This window comes from Ursus arctos, unplaced genomic scaffold (assembly GCF_023065955.2).
Source record: "Ursus arctos isolate Adak ecotype North America unplaced genomic scaffold, UrsArc2.0 scaffold_17, whole genome shotgun sequence".
NCBI classification, from domain to species: Eukaryota; Metazoa; Chordata; class Mammalia; order Carnivora; family Ursidae; genus Ursus; species Ursus arctos.
In genome coordinates, this window is record NW_026622841.1 from 54,227,986 (window position 1) to 54,243,148 (window position 15,163).

The 15,163-nt window shown below is 39.8% G+C and overlaps 1 long non-coding RNA gene across 1 annotated transcript in view; it reads right to left on the minus strand.

The window, feature by feature from the left end:
- Positions 1-603: 603 nt before the first annotated feature.
- The window catches only part of LOC130543942 (uncharacterized), a 33,880-nt gene continuing 19,320 nt past the window's right edge, over positions 604-15,163 (minus strand). The window contains exon 2 of the long non-coding RNA XR_008959739.1: positions 604-4,058. This is a non-coding gene — a long non-coding RNA (uncharacterized LOC130543942). The remainder of the gene's footprint in view (positions 4,059-15,163) is intronic.

The window sequence follows — 15,163 nt, forward strand, 5'->3', positions numbered from 1 at the left end:
TTGAGTAAATACCTAGGAGTGAGACGACTGGATGACATGGTAAGTGTATGTTTATGTTTTTAAGAAACCATCTGGGTGTTCTGCAAAATGTTTGCACCATATTACAGTCCCACCAACAGTGTATACAAGTGCAAGTGGCTCCATGTGCACACCAGCACTCAGCGTGGTTAGTTTTCTGAAATTCAGCCGTTCCAGTGGTTGTGTAGTGGTACCACACTGTGGCTTTGATTTGCCTTTCCCTGATGACTAATGACGTTGCACATATTTTGGCATGTTCATTTATTATGCACATATCTTTTTGGTGAAATGTCCAAGTATTTTGCCCATCTTTTCCTGGGTTGTTTGTTTTCTTGTTATTGAATTCTAAGAATCCCTAGATAATCTGGACCCAAGTCTTTTACTGGATGTGTGATTTGCAAATATTTTCTCCCAGTTTGTAGTTTGTCTTTTCTGTTCTTTTAATAGTGTCTTTCAAAGAGAAGATACTCTTCATTTTCATGGAGTCCATTTTATCAGTTTTTTTCTTTTATGAGTCGTGTTCTCCGTGTTATCTAAGAAGTCTGTCTAACAGGATCACAAAGATTTTCTTTTATGTTTTCTTCTAAAAGTTTTACAGTTTTACGTTTTAAATTTGAGTCTATGATGCATTTTTATATATGGTGTGAGGTATGGATAGAGGTTTGTTCTTTTTTTCCTTTCTTTTCTTCTTCCTCCTCTTCTCCTTATACTCTTCTTGCTCTTGTTCTTCTTTTGCATAATCAGTTGAAAAGATTATCCTTTCACCATTAAATTGCACCTTTGTCAAAAATCAGTTGAATATACGTGTACATATTTGGAATACTTTTGGACTCTCTATTTTTATGCCAAGACTACACTGACTTATTTACTGTAGCTTTATAACAAGTCTCAAAATCAGTTTAAGTCCTCCAACTTTTTTTCTTTTCTTCAAAGATGTTTTGGTCATTTGTATTTCTGTACAAATATTAGAATGAGCTGGTCAATTTCAATAAAATAAGCTTTCCAAGATGCTTGCTGAGATTTATCAAATCATACATCATTTTGGGGGACAATTGACATTTGAAAAATGTCGTGTCTTCAAATCTATGAACATCATTTCTCTTAGCAACATTTTGTGGTTTTCAACATATAATTTTTGTATACTTTTGGTCAAATTTATCCTTAAGTATTTCATAATCTTCATGCCATTGTAAATGGTGTTTTCTGCTTAAATATCTGTTTGTTGCTACGCTATAGAAATAAACCAATTTTTGTACATTGACATTGTATCCTGGAACCTAGCTAGACTCACTCATTAGTTATTTTAGGTTCTTATATATTTATAGAATTTTCTACCTGTTGTTTGTGAGTTAAACTGTTTCCCTTCTTTCCTTCTGATCTAGAAGACTTGTCTTTCTTTACCCTCTCTTACTTCGTTGATGAGGACTCTAGTACAATGTTAAATGGAAGTAGTGAGAGTGGACAACTTTTCCTTGTTTCTGATCTTAGGGGAAAAGGATTTAGATTTGGTATTAAGTTTGATGTTAGCTGTAGGTATTTTGTAAATATTCTTTATCAGATCAAGGAAGTTTCCTTCTGTTTCTAGTTTGTAGAAAGTTTTTTTTTTTTAATCAGGAATGAATGTTGAATTTTGTCAAATGATTTTTTTCTGCATCTATTGATTTTCTTTTTTTAAGATTTTCTTTGTTAATACATGTATCAACATGTAAATATGTAACATATATTATATATGTAAAACATGTATTACCATGTAAATATGTCACATATGTTACATATGTTACATATGTGAATATATTTTCAGAAGTGAAATCAATTTGCATTTTTAGCATAAACCCCACTTGTACATGATACATTATCTTATTTATTATATTGCTTGGTTAAAATTATTACAAATTTGTTAAGGATTTTTACATTTATATTCTCGAGGGATATTGGTCAATAGATTTCTTTCTTGTAATACTTCTTTCTGGTTTTGGTATCTAAGTAATGCTGGCCTCATAGAATGTGTTAAGTATTCTCTCCTCTGCAGTATCATTGAAGAGTCTGTATAGAACTGGTATTATTTCTTCCTTAAATAGTTGATAGATTTTAACCAGAGAGGTGAGTGCTGCATAGAGAGCCCTGGAAAGCTGCAAAGGGGCCCCCTCCAGGCTGCAGCTGAGTCATATTTTCTTGCTTCTCCTCTACTGCATTTTCTGATTGGATAACAGGCTGAACTCTAAGAAACAAAGGGAGGATTGCTGGATTGTGGATGGGGAGAAGGGGTAATGGGGTGATGGACATTAAGGAAGGCACTTGATGTAATGAGTACTGGGTGTTATATGTAACTGAGGAATCACTAAATTCTACCTCTGAAACTAAAAAAAAAAAACAAACAAACAAAAACCAACCAACCAAACAAACAAAAAAACAACAAAAAACTCCAAGACCCCCCAGAACAAACAAACAAACAAACAAACAAACAAACAAACAACCACTGTGTACTTTACCTTGTTAGAGTCTGGCTATCTTGTGTTACTGCAAATGTTTTTGAACTTTGGAATGCCATTTATTTCCTTGAAAAGGGTTAGATCCTTTCGTGGCTTGTTTTTAAGCTTTGTTGATTAGATCTAAGCAGATCTCTATTATTAAAAAATTTAATTCCAGTATAGTTAACATAAAGTGTTCTGTGAGTTTCAGGTGTATACAAACAGTTCCATGTATTACTCGGTGCTCATCAAGATAAGTGTTCTGTTAATCCCCTGCACCTATTTCACACATCCCCCCACCCACCTCCCCTCTGCTAACTATCTGTTCTCTATAGTTAAGAGTCTGTTTCTTGGTTTGTCTCTTTTTTTCCCCTTCGTTCATTGGTTTTGTTTCTTAAATTCTGCATATGAGTAAAGTCTACATATGAGTAAAATCATATGCTATTTCTCTTTCTTTGATGAAAAAGATTTCATTCTTTTTTTGTGGCTAAAAAATATTCATATATATATACACACACACACACACACACATATATATCTATATCTATCTATCTATCATCTATCTATCTATCTATCTATCTATCTATCTATATATCACATCTTCTTTATCCATTCATCTATCAATGGACAATTGGGCTGCTTCCATAATTTGGCTATTGCAAATAATGCTGCTATAAACACAGGGGTACATATATCCTTTCAAATTAGTGTTTCCCTATTCTTTGGGTAAATACCCAGTGGCAATTACTGGATTGTAGGATAGTTCTATTTTTAATTTTTTGAGGAACATCTGTACTGTTTTCCACAGCGGCTGCACCAGTTTGCATTCCTACCAGCAGTGCAAGAGGGTTCTTTTTCCTCCACATCCTCACCAACACTTGTTGTTTCTTGTGTTTTTGATTTTAGCCATTCTGACAGGTGTGAGGTGATATCTCATTGTAGGTTTGATTTGCATTTCCCTGATGATGAGTGATATTCAGCGTCTTTTCATGTGTCTGTTGGCCACCTGTATATCTTCTTTGGAGAAATGTCTGTTCTTGTCTTCCACTCATTTTTAAAAAGAAACAGTCAACAAAACTAAAAGACAACCTATGGATTGGGATAAGATACTTGCCAATGACATATCCATTAAAGGGTTAATATCCAAAACATATAAGGAACTTAACTCAACACCAAAAAAACAAATAAGCAGATCTCATTTTAAAGTGTTTTTCACTGCTGAGGCAATATCTAATGCACACTCTACTTGACATTGTAAAAGTTACAAGGTTTTTCCACTCTGGAACACAAACTCTTGCTGGTCCTCTGTAAGTTGATGCAGTTGTTCTCTTAATCCTTTTGGGGTGGTTCTTTTCCTGGTCTTGGGTAAATTTATCACGTGCATACACTGATCAGAAGTCAGCTGCAGGGCGCCTGGGTAGCGCAGTCGTTGGGCGTCTGCCTTCGGCTCAGGGCGTGATCCCGGCGTTCAGGCGTTCAGGGATCGAGTCCCACATCAGGCTCCTCCGCTGGGAGCCTGCTTCTTCCTCTCTCACTCCCCCTGCTGTGTTTCCTCTCTCGCTGGCTGTCTCTCTGTCAAATAAATAAATAAAATCTTTAAAAAAAAAAAAAAAAAAGAAGTCAGCTGCAGACTGGAGCGGGTCCTTTGTAGACTTCCAGAACTCTCTCTGTATATAGCTCCCACCTGTCTGGTTCTCTGCTCTGCAAAATCCAGCCCCTTTCATCTCCCTGTACTCCCAGCATCGAATCCTGAACTCAGGGAGGCTACCCAGCTATTTCTGGTTGCCCTCCTCTCTAGGAAGTGAGCAGGCAATGAGTGGGCTCTCATGTTTGTTTCTACTATCTCAGCACTTGTAGTCCTGCCTTAATGTCCAGTGTCCAAAAACCATTGTTTATGTATTTTGTCCTGTTTTTCAGATATCCCATCTTGACCAGAAGTGAAAATCTCACATTTACTATTTATACTAATTTTTATTTCCATGATTCTGTCTTTTTTGCTTGCCTTTCCAGTTCTATGTTAGGATTTCATGAAACCAAAGCCATGTTAAATGGGAATCCAGGGTTTTGAGGAAAGAAGGAACAGGGGGTTAATAAAGTTAAACACAAAAATAGAGCAAGATGTGCTTCACTGGGTTCCTTCTACCTGTGAGGCACTGTGCTTGGTGCCACTCAGATATTAGATGTTTGCATAAGCCACAGCCCCCCCCCCCCCATAGGGAATTATAGGAAGGCTTCGGGATTTCTCTGTGAAACAGAGTACTCTTACCCATTACTTTTGTTTTTTGCTTCTCCCTCCATTCATTTCCTAAGCTTCCCATATAAGTATTTCCTCAACCAGACATCCCGTGTTTGCTGCTTGGAAGTTGTGGGTATCTGTGATCTTTCCCTGTTGCTATGGGCTTCCTACGGCTGCCTACTCATCCATTCAGCCCTGATTTGAGAAGAAACGATAAAGCCATTAGCTGCACCCACTTAGGGATGATCTTACAAAACCTGACTCTTGTCCTCATCTCGGTTCAATTATGTGTTCTGTTTTCCTGAATTTGCTGATGCTTTATTTATGTTGGGCGCACGGGCGGCTGCGCTGGCCTTGTTAGAGCAGTTTGTGCCCTTGCAGGAGCACTCCGTTCTGCTACATTTGTGTCACACATTTGCTACACAATGAAAGGCTGGAGCTAGGAGGTTCAAGGAAATGTCAGCCTGTGATGGGTGTGAAGCTCTGCTGTGCTCTTCCATCTTCTGGAAGAAACATTACTTTAAATTGATTTGTCATTTGCAAAACCACAATCCTAATAAATATTTCATTAGAAGGTGCTACCAGCTTTTACCAGGACACTGATGATCTCTGCAGACTCCAAATCTGATCTGAGTTAATTCGTAGACTTTTGTCTGTTTTTTAAACTGCCAACAGAATCAAATAGCAACTTCTTCTTAATAGAAGTCTAGCCAAAGAAAGGGCTATATATTCCCTGGAGGGGTAGGCTATGCCCAATCAAGCCGTCCCATGTGAAAGGGAAACCCAGGAAGTTGTCTAGAAGTAGAGACAACCATCTGTTAGTAAGAACTTACTAAGTGTATGGACCAAAGATACAAAGAAGAAAATTATTTCCTTCACCATCACTAGGAGATGTAGTTCACATCGGGCTACAGTCAGGACTTGATCTTAATTGCTTTCCTTTTGTTTATGTACCTTCTCTGTCTCTTCCTTGAGGCTGAGACAAGACTGTGTGGCTGGATGTGACTGGATGTGACTAGTGAGGTCCCAGAACAATGGCTCACACACAGCATTGTTCAAGGGTGACCCAAATGGCATCCTCTCATCTTTCAGGCATCTGTTTGCACGTGCTGTCTCTATCCGCTGAGGCGACCCAGGCACCCATTTCAGCTCTTCTTCAAGTTCAGGTGCAAGCACTAGTGAGCATCGTCAGCCTCAATGAGCATTGGTTGTTGGAGATGTAGGAGGCAGGTCGGATCACATGCTCCTCAGCAAACAACTTGAAAATCCTGCCTATATACTGGTGTTTTCCAAAGTTTATCTCTCTGGCTGCAGAATTGTCTCTCATCTTCCCACCAACCCATATCATCCTCTCTGGCTTCTCTCCCCTCACGCTGAGAGCTCTTCTCAGAAGGAGTTTCAAATGCCTTTCTCTTCTATTACGGAAAGGACTTCACACTGTACCAGCAACTGTCTTCCAAATTTGCACACACAGACCTATTCCTGTTGTTGCCCCAAACTGAGCTCCCCAGGTAACAGATTTCAGCTTCTTCAGAAGGCATTTTGGTGGTCACTGTTTGCGACTTATTCTTTCTCTTTGAGTCTCACTTTTATTCCAGAAGATTTTCAAAATATTCTTTTTAATGCATGCGGTGATTTTCCCCAACAGAATTCTGATGGGATAAATCTCTATCACTTTACATCAGAGTTCAAAGTACCAGGGCAGATCACTAAGAGATGGAATGATCAGAGGAGATTATAAAGAGAAGGTAGAAATGGAGTTGGACCTTGACACAAGAGTAGACTTAGCATGGAGATGAAAAGGGAGACCATTATAATCTCTTTTCTGAACTTCCAAGCTATTCATATGTGAACTCTTCTTAAGTAAAAGCATGGCAGAAAGAGCAGGATATTCTCATCCCATTCTACACAGAAGTTGGCTATGATGATATCTAAGTCATTTAGGAAGATGTAAAATCTGGACCTGGAACAGAACATGGGAGAGAAGGCATGGAGGCATGGGTGTGTGTCATGTGATAGTGGTCACTGCAGTGAAGACAGTCACACCCATGTGCGTGTAACATAGGCAAACGTGAATTAATATCTCCTGGGGGTGTAAGGCACAGAGTCCTGAGCTGAGATATATATTTATAAATCAGGTATAAATTTCATAAAATAAAATCCACCACCTGTCAGTGAATATGGATAAATGTATATGGTCATGTAACCACCATGGTGATCATGATATAGAATAGTGCCGGAACCCAAAAATACTCCTTTGTGCCCCCTTATAGTCCATCTTTTTCCTGCACACTCTGGGCCCCAGCAATCACTGATCTGTTTTCTATCACTATGGTCTTGCCTTCCAGATAAATGGAATTATACAGTATGTAATCTTTTGTGCCTTCTATCACTTAATGTAATGCTTCTGAGATTTATCCATGTTAATTTGGCAGCTCTTCAAAGGATGGATTGAACAGTTCAGATATTAGTGGCAAGGAAATGAGATAGTTGACTATAGCTAAGGCCCAGGCATGAGATAATAAGAACGTTGGAACCAATTTGTTGAGGGAATGACAAGTAAGACTAAAAAAGAGAAAGAAAGAGGAGTGAATGGAAGAGTGAAAAGAAGAAAAGAGGGAAGAGGGAAGGAAGGAAAAATTTACAGAAAGAAGGTTCCAGTGATTGCTTAATGAAGGGTGAAGAAGATGGAAAACATAAGAACCGCTCGTACTTTGCCAGCTTCAGGTTCCATTCCCAATAAATTGATGACTGAAAAATAAAGAAATCTGGGTTTAGAGAGGGGAGTGGAAAATAAGTTCAATATTAACTATATTCATTTCAAAACGCTTCTGTGAAGTCCAAGCGGACATCCAGAACTGAGAGCTGAAAATGCAGTCTTGAACTTCTAGGAAGTGGCCAGGAAGAGGGTTGCCTTTCCGAGTCATGCATGTAAGCACTGACAGAAAAACCCCAAGAGAAAAATGGAGACAAGAGCTCTTACCTGGAGACTGAGAGCATCACCAGGCTCACCTCCTGGGTGTGAGAGAAAAGCCAGAACACATTGAAAAATGAGTTTCTGGGGGAGTTAGCACAACCAGTATCATTGTGGAAGCCAAAGAGTCAAGGAGAAGGAAGAAATTACAGTATCAGGTACAAAAGAAAATGAGCCTCAAGAAATGGCCATTGAATTGAGAGAGCCCAGAAGTGTCTGACCACGCACTTGCTCTGCTCTGAAATAGGTGGGGTAAAAGTGAGTTTTAAGCCAGTGATACAAACTGGAGCCAGTCTTATAGGTCATAAGTAGTCCAGTAGTTTAGTAAGGAAAAGAAGGTAAAAAGTAGGATGGGATCTGGAGAGCCAGGAGGCCAAGCCAAAAAATAGGAAATGTGCCAGGGAGGAGATGTGAGTCAGAAAGAAAGGGAAAATTCTTGAAGTAGCTGGCAGAGCTCTTTGCTTTGCATGATTAGAGCAGGCCACAGGCATCACGCTTACAGAGGGAGGATCTGACCGTTGTCAAACACCTGTTCTACACAGGAGCAGACACGCAGAGAACGGAAGTGACCTGCCCCTGGTCATTAAGAAATCCATGGAAAAAACAGAAGGATTTCGAAGGGTGAAGAAGATGGCAAACATAAGAATGGTCACATTTTCTTTTAGAGTCTGACAAAATTATTCTTTTTTTAAAATAATTTCTATTTTGTTATATTAGTCACCATACAGTACATCCCCAGTTTTTGATGCAATGTTCCATGATTTATTATTTGCATATAACACCCAGTGCACCATGCAATATCTGCCCTCCTTAATACCCATCACCAGACTATCCCAATCGCCCACCCCTTCCCCTCTGAAGCCCTCAGTTTGTTTCCCAGAGTCCACAGTCTCTCATGGTTCATCCCCTCTTCTGACAAAATTATTCTTAATTCCACCTATAAAAAGTAAATGCTCTGCAGTAAATATCTGTGCCACGTAAGACAAGCTATTTGATTTCTCTAAGTCTTGGTCTCCTTGTTGGTCAAATAGAGACAATTGTATTTAAAGAAAGGGTTTGTCGGTATTAAAAGAGGTAGAAACATAAAGTTCTTGGCTCACGGTAAACAACAAATACATGTTAGTTATTCTGTTACTAACCATTGTTATCATTCAAATATTCCAACCATTCCAGACTTTTCAGGTTTCTAGAACATGACATATTCTCTCATTTCAAGTTCTTACGTGGCTTAGTCAGGAAAGTTCCGCCTCAGCCCCTCATCTGGCTCAGTTCTTCATATCAGCTTCATTGCCACTTCCAACAGAAGCCTCCTTTAACTTCATGAAACCAAGTTAATACATACCTGTTACTTCTCCTACCATATCGTAGAATCATATTATATATGGGAATCAAACTGTAAAGCCAGGCTGCAAAGGAAAAATTATACAAGTAAAGCCAAATAACATTTAAAATCACACACACACACACACACACACACACACGCACACACACACACTTTAATAAGGTACCCTAAATGTGTCCAACATGCCTAATTTTTCCTGCAGCATTGGAATAGCAATTCCAGAAGGCAAAAATCAAACATATGAATTCCAAGCATGGGGGCCAGCTAGTTACCATGCCTTACTCTCCTTTCTGGTGGCACAAGTGTCCTGAAATTTATGCCAGCACATTCAAGTCTAGTTAAGACAAACATCTTCCACCCTACCTCAACTTAACACATCAACCAGGTGCATGAGCCTAGGGAATTTGAAATTTCTGTTTAATGGACTTCTCCCATGGGGAACATGGAGAGATGCAAAAAGCCCAGATCATTTTGAATCAGGACAAATTGTTTTCTGTTTATTAAATTGTATTGGGTTAACCAGATAGCTATTTGGAAAAAAAAATTACCAAGTTTGATCCTTACCTCACACCTAACAAAAAATAACTTGCAGTTGGATCCAAAATTTAAAGGTTTAAAAAGTTAAAACTGAAACCTAAATGTGCTAATATTTTAGAAGAAATATGTGAAAAAATTGTGTGGTCTCCACAAGGAGAAGGAAATCATACAAAAACAACAATAACAACAACAAACAAACAAGTAAACATAGGATCCCAAACATGGAAGCCATAAAAGCGAAGATTGCTCTAACATGCTACCTATCTAGAGAGAGGTGTCATTTTTCATGTTCCTCTGTACTGCTGCTTTGCCTTTCCCTTCCCATTTCTTTTATCACAAGTAGTTTCACACTAAAAAAAAAAAATGTTTGCTTCTTGGGGATTGTCAGGGCAAAAGAGGTAAAAAATGGGACCCCTGAGTAACCTAAGGCCACACAGATCTCCTGGTGCCCACCATCTTGTAAACAATCAGTGCAGATTAGACCATTGTTCAAAGGATTCGTTTTCTCAGCTTTATTGAGATATAATTGACATACAACATTGCATAAGTTTAAGGTATGCAGTGTATTGATTAGATATGTCTATATATTGCAAAATGATTACCACCATAACGTTAACTAAAATTTACATCATGTCACCTAATTACCATTTCTTCTTTTTGTGGTGAGAACATTTAAGATCTACTCTCTCAGCAACTTTTAGGTATGTAATAGAGTATTGTTGACTATAATCATCAGGCTTTACAAAAGAGCCCCAGAACTTATTTGTCTTATAACTGGAAATTTATACCCTTTGACCAACATCTTCCAATTTCCCCCACCCCCAACTCCTAGTAAGCAACACTGTAGTCTCCATTTCTATGAGTTTGGCTTTTTCAGATTTCACCTTTAAGTGCTATTGTACAGTATTTGCCTTGCTGTGTCTGACTTAGTTCACTTAGCATAATGTCTTCAAGGTCCATCCACGTTGTTATAAATGGCAGGATTTCCTTCTTTGTCATGGCACATCTTTATTTATTCATCTGTCAATGGACACTTTGGCTGTTTCCAAATATTGGCTATGGTGAATAATGCTGAACATGGGTGTGCAGCTATCTCTTTGAGATCTTGCTCTCATTTTCTTCAGAGAGACACCCAGAAGTGGAATTGCTGGATCATAGGTTATTTCTATTTTTAATTTTTGGGGAACCTCCATGCTGTTTTCCACAGTGGCTGTACCAGGTACATCCCCACCAACTGTGCATGAGGGGTCCCTTTTCTGCATCCTTGCCAACACTTGTTACCTGTTATCTTTTTTGGATGCGTGTGAGGTGATAACTCCTTGTGGCTTTGATTTGCATTTCTCTGATAGCTGATGATGTTTGTCTGAGGACATCTAGGCTCCGTTGTTTTATTTATGGCTGATACTCGGTGAACTCATCCACTTAACATTCTGAAGTCCATGCAGATGCTCTTCTCCTTGTTTGGTGCTGCTTTGCCCTCTTGTCCATCATTCTGATTTCCAGCCTTGCCCCATCAACCACTATTTATTTATGCTCTTCCTTCCTCATTTCCATTTCATAAATTTTTAAAATACTGGCTTTGACATCTGACCTCTGTTTCACACCCCCAAAGCCCTTAACTGATTTTTTAGAAAGGCAGTGAGGAATATTAAAAAAAATAACATTTCCAAAGAATGACATAAAATATAAAACAATTACCAAAAGCCAAACAACTTTAGAGATAAACCAAACCAGATCATGTAATTTCTAAAATACGGATAACCTGAACTTGGCTGCTTGGGTCTTCAGAAGACTACAATTTTGGGGGAAACCCAACTGAAAATGCCAACATTATTGTTCAGGGAGAGACCTACATGTTTGGTGAGAGTAGCCTACGAGGAGGCATAGTGAGGAGAACCTTCTGGGTGGCTGGGGTTGGGAAGGGCATGGTCACAGAAGGAACTGGATGACGTAGTGGAGAGAGTTGGGGGAGAGGGTGGAGGGACTTGCAAGAACCAGCTCATGTGGGCCTGGTGAAGGACTTTTGTCTTGATTTTCAGGGCACAGTTGAGACTTGGAGGCAGGAGCAGCTTTGCGATGAGCACATCTGGGCTGCCAACGCACCTTCACATTCTATTCCAGCTGCCCCAGCACACTCCGACCATTGCTCCCAGGCTCCCACAGCAAAGTGCTAGCGTCTTTTCTATATGAAGCAGAAGAACAAGCATGCATGTGTGCATGCATGCACACATACATGGGTGGCCCAGAAAATTAGAGTGACAACTTGTTAACCTTTCTCAAAAAATTCCATTCTTAACCTGGTACCAAATATTCAGATTAAAATGTCCAGATCATAAGCAAGGATTGACATGTCCATGTCTGCATTCCCATCTTTTCCCCTTTAAGACTACATTAATTTCTAGAAAAATCATTGAATAATGCTTCATTTTTAAATGCTGCCTAGTCTAAGAAAATAAGGAGGTCTTTCCATTTAAATTAAAATCACCAGGTAATAAATCTCCAAGCTAAAGAATATAACCAATCAAATGATAGGAATACAGCTTAATTTATATTCCTAACTTCATTTTATCAATTCCCCATTATACTGTACAGAGGTCCACAAGACCCTGCCCTGTGTTGAGAAGTGAGATTGAGAGGGAAGATTCTAGAGGGAACAGTACACATGGGTGGGTTTTGTCTCCAATCTTGCAACTTTCACAGTGTGTGCCAGAACAGCATCCTATTCTAGATGCGTTGGAGTAGCCCAGAGCACAGCCCACAAGCATCTCCAGACTCCCATCTCTTCGCCCTATGACCAGCTCAGGCAAACATCCCCTTTGTATTGTAATTCTCAGGACGAAATTTTCTCTATTAACTCCACAGGGAAGAGAAATCTTAACTTCTTTTGCTCTTAAATTTAGTTAACATTTTTAGGGCAGTTAAGCATATGGCAGGCCTTGTATGAAGCACAGTGCATGTATTCACTCCTTTAGCCATCACGCTGACCTGATAGATAGATGTCTTTGCCATCTCCATTTCAGACAGGAGGAAGCCAAGGCTGAGAAAGTAAATAACTTGCCCAATGTGCTATAGGACAAAATATGGTAGAACCAGTATTAAAATCCAGATTCGTCAAATGCCAAAGTCCATTCTCTTAACTATTAATTTAGACTAACCCAGTCAAACTGAATAGGTCCATCTAAGCATTTCCTAACTGGCTAAGTAGGAAGGATCAGACTAATGAATTTTTTTGAAAAAGGGCAATAAGTAATGATAGTAATAATAACTTAAATCTGTGTAGTGAAGTCTGGTTTGCAATGAGAAATCACACCTGTTATCCCACTGAATCACTTCCACAATCTTCTAATGTAGATGGCGTCTCTACTTGAGGTTTAGAGGCTGAGCGAGAAGGCCAATTCCCCGGGCAATCAATGGAAAGAGCTGGTTCTGAAAGCCAAGTTTCCCCACTATGAATTGCATTTTCCGTCCAGCCCCCAATGTCATGATGACACATTTCCTCCAGTGTCTTCTGTGAGGGGCAGGGAGGTTGCGAGGTTCCACATTGATACTGGGTATTCTGCGTGCCACCCAAATTTTCCTTTTCCTCCCCTAAAGCTCATCTTTTTTTTCTTAATATTTATTTACTTATTTGAGAGAGAGAGAGAGAGAATGAGTAGGGGAGGGGCAGAGGGAGAGGGAGAGAGAATCCCAAGCAGATCCAGAACGCTCCTCCCCCTGCTGAGTGTGGAGACTGACTTGGGGCTCGATCCCAGGACCCTGGGATCATGACCTGAGCCAAAATCACAAGTTGGATGCCTAACCGACTGAATGACCCAGACACCCCTCATCTTAATTGTATGGAGAGCAGGCAATTATTCTCTTCAAGGGGTGATCTCTGAGGCACACGGAGGGCCATACTAGTGACCCGAATGATTCTACCTACCGACTAAAGACTGGAAGTCAGCCAATAACAGTCTCAGTCCTTTTATTTTGAGGATACGATTCTGGCTTAAAATATAATGTCCCCAGGAAAGCTAGTCCTTCAAGGTGTTTTCGGGAAAGGGCCGTGTAGGAGAGTGGGATGTCGCTGAACCTGAAGTCAAGACACTGGGGTTCAAGTTCAGCCCAGGCTTTGCCATTAGTGGGGATCAGGGGGCATCCCTCATGGCACCAGATCTCAGTCCAATTATCTACAAATTCAGAGGCAGGAGACCAGAGACCTGAGAAACCCCCCTGCTTTAGCATGGTAGATATTTAAGTTTTGTTGTGTGTCCTTTGTTGATGCTTGGACCTTTCAACTGTTTTGAATTATGAGATTAGAATCAACAGTGGAAGAGTACAGACTCCTGTTGATGACATACTTTAGGGAGTCTTTAGTGTCTACTGGTTAAAAATACTTTGCTTGGCTCTAAAAAGATAGTTGTGAAACTTTCTGGCAGGACTTTATGTGGAAGGGCCTGACTGTGGTTAACCCGTTTCAAATGATACGTGTTGAAGTTGCTGAAAACAAAATCTTCCTTGAATACTCTTTTAGAAAAAGGTGACACCGCGTCAACTCGATTCAGTGAGCTGTCACTTTCCTACAATAACGTTCAGAAAGGGTAACCTTCCCGAACTCCTTCCACCTCTTCTTCTCAATAGTCACTAAACCCTATGTTCTTTTCGTATTTTCTCCATGCACGTTCTTTCTTCTTTCCATTTCTTTTTTCTCTCTGTCCGTCTAGTTTCTATTCCATTCACTCTCACTATCTATTCTACTCTTTGGAAAAATGCCTAGAGCTCAATGTCCTATAGACTTTCAGTAATCTGAAGAGTTTTATGGTATAATTGGGGCTAATCTAACTGGTTGATAGATCTGCTGACTCTGTTAAACCTGCAAAATGTCATTCTTGGGATTATGGTAAACCTTATAATTAGTTGATAAAAAATCACTACACTGAAGAAAGTCTACTCAACCTTCCAGCTGCAAAAGCCCTCCCCCATCACCCCCCTCTTTCTCTGGGCAGCGACTCAAGGACAGTGTCCATACCTCGGTGCCTTCCCCACAGCAGATGCCAAAGTGTCTCATATATAGTAGTAATACTGGATTGAATAAGAGACAGAGAAGCAGAAACACTGGTATTTCATGTAAATATACACAAACAGATTGGGAAGGGAAAAGTAAGGGAAGGTGAAGCAGATTCACTTTCTTTTTTTTTTTTTTAATTAAGATTTTTATTTTAATTCCAGGGGCACCTGGGTGGCTCAGTCGTTAAGCATCTGCCTTCGGCTCAGGGCATGATCCCAGGATCGTGGGATCGAGCCCCACATCAGGCTCTCTGCTCCGCTGGGAAGCCTGCGTCTTCCTCTCTCACTCCCCCGGCTGTGTTCCCTCTCTCGCTGGCTGTCTTTCTCTCTGTCAAATAAATAAATAAAATCTTTTAAAAAAAGATTTTTACTTTAATTCCAATATACTTAACATAGGTGGACAATACAGCTATTCCAGGTTCACTTTCTTTGATGCTGACTGCCTGATTTTCCTAACATGCTTCCTGTTGTCCATTACACCTGCCCCGATTTCATTTAGATAATGGATTTGTATATGGGAAGGGAGAAGCAAGACGCTGAAA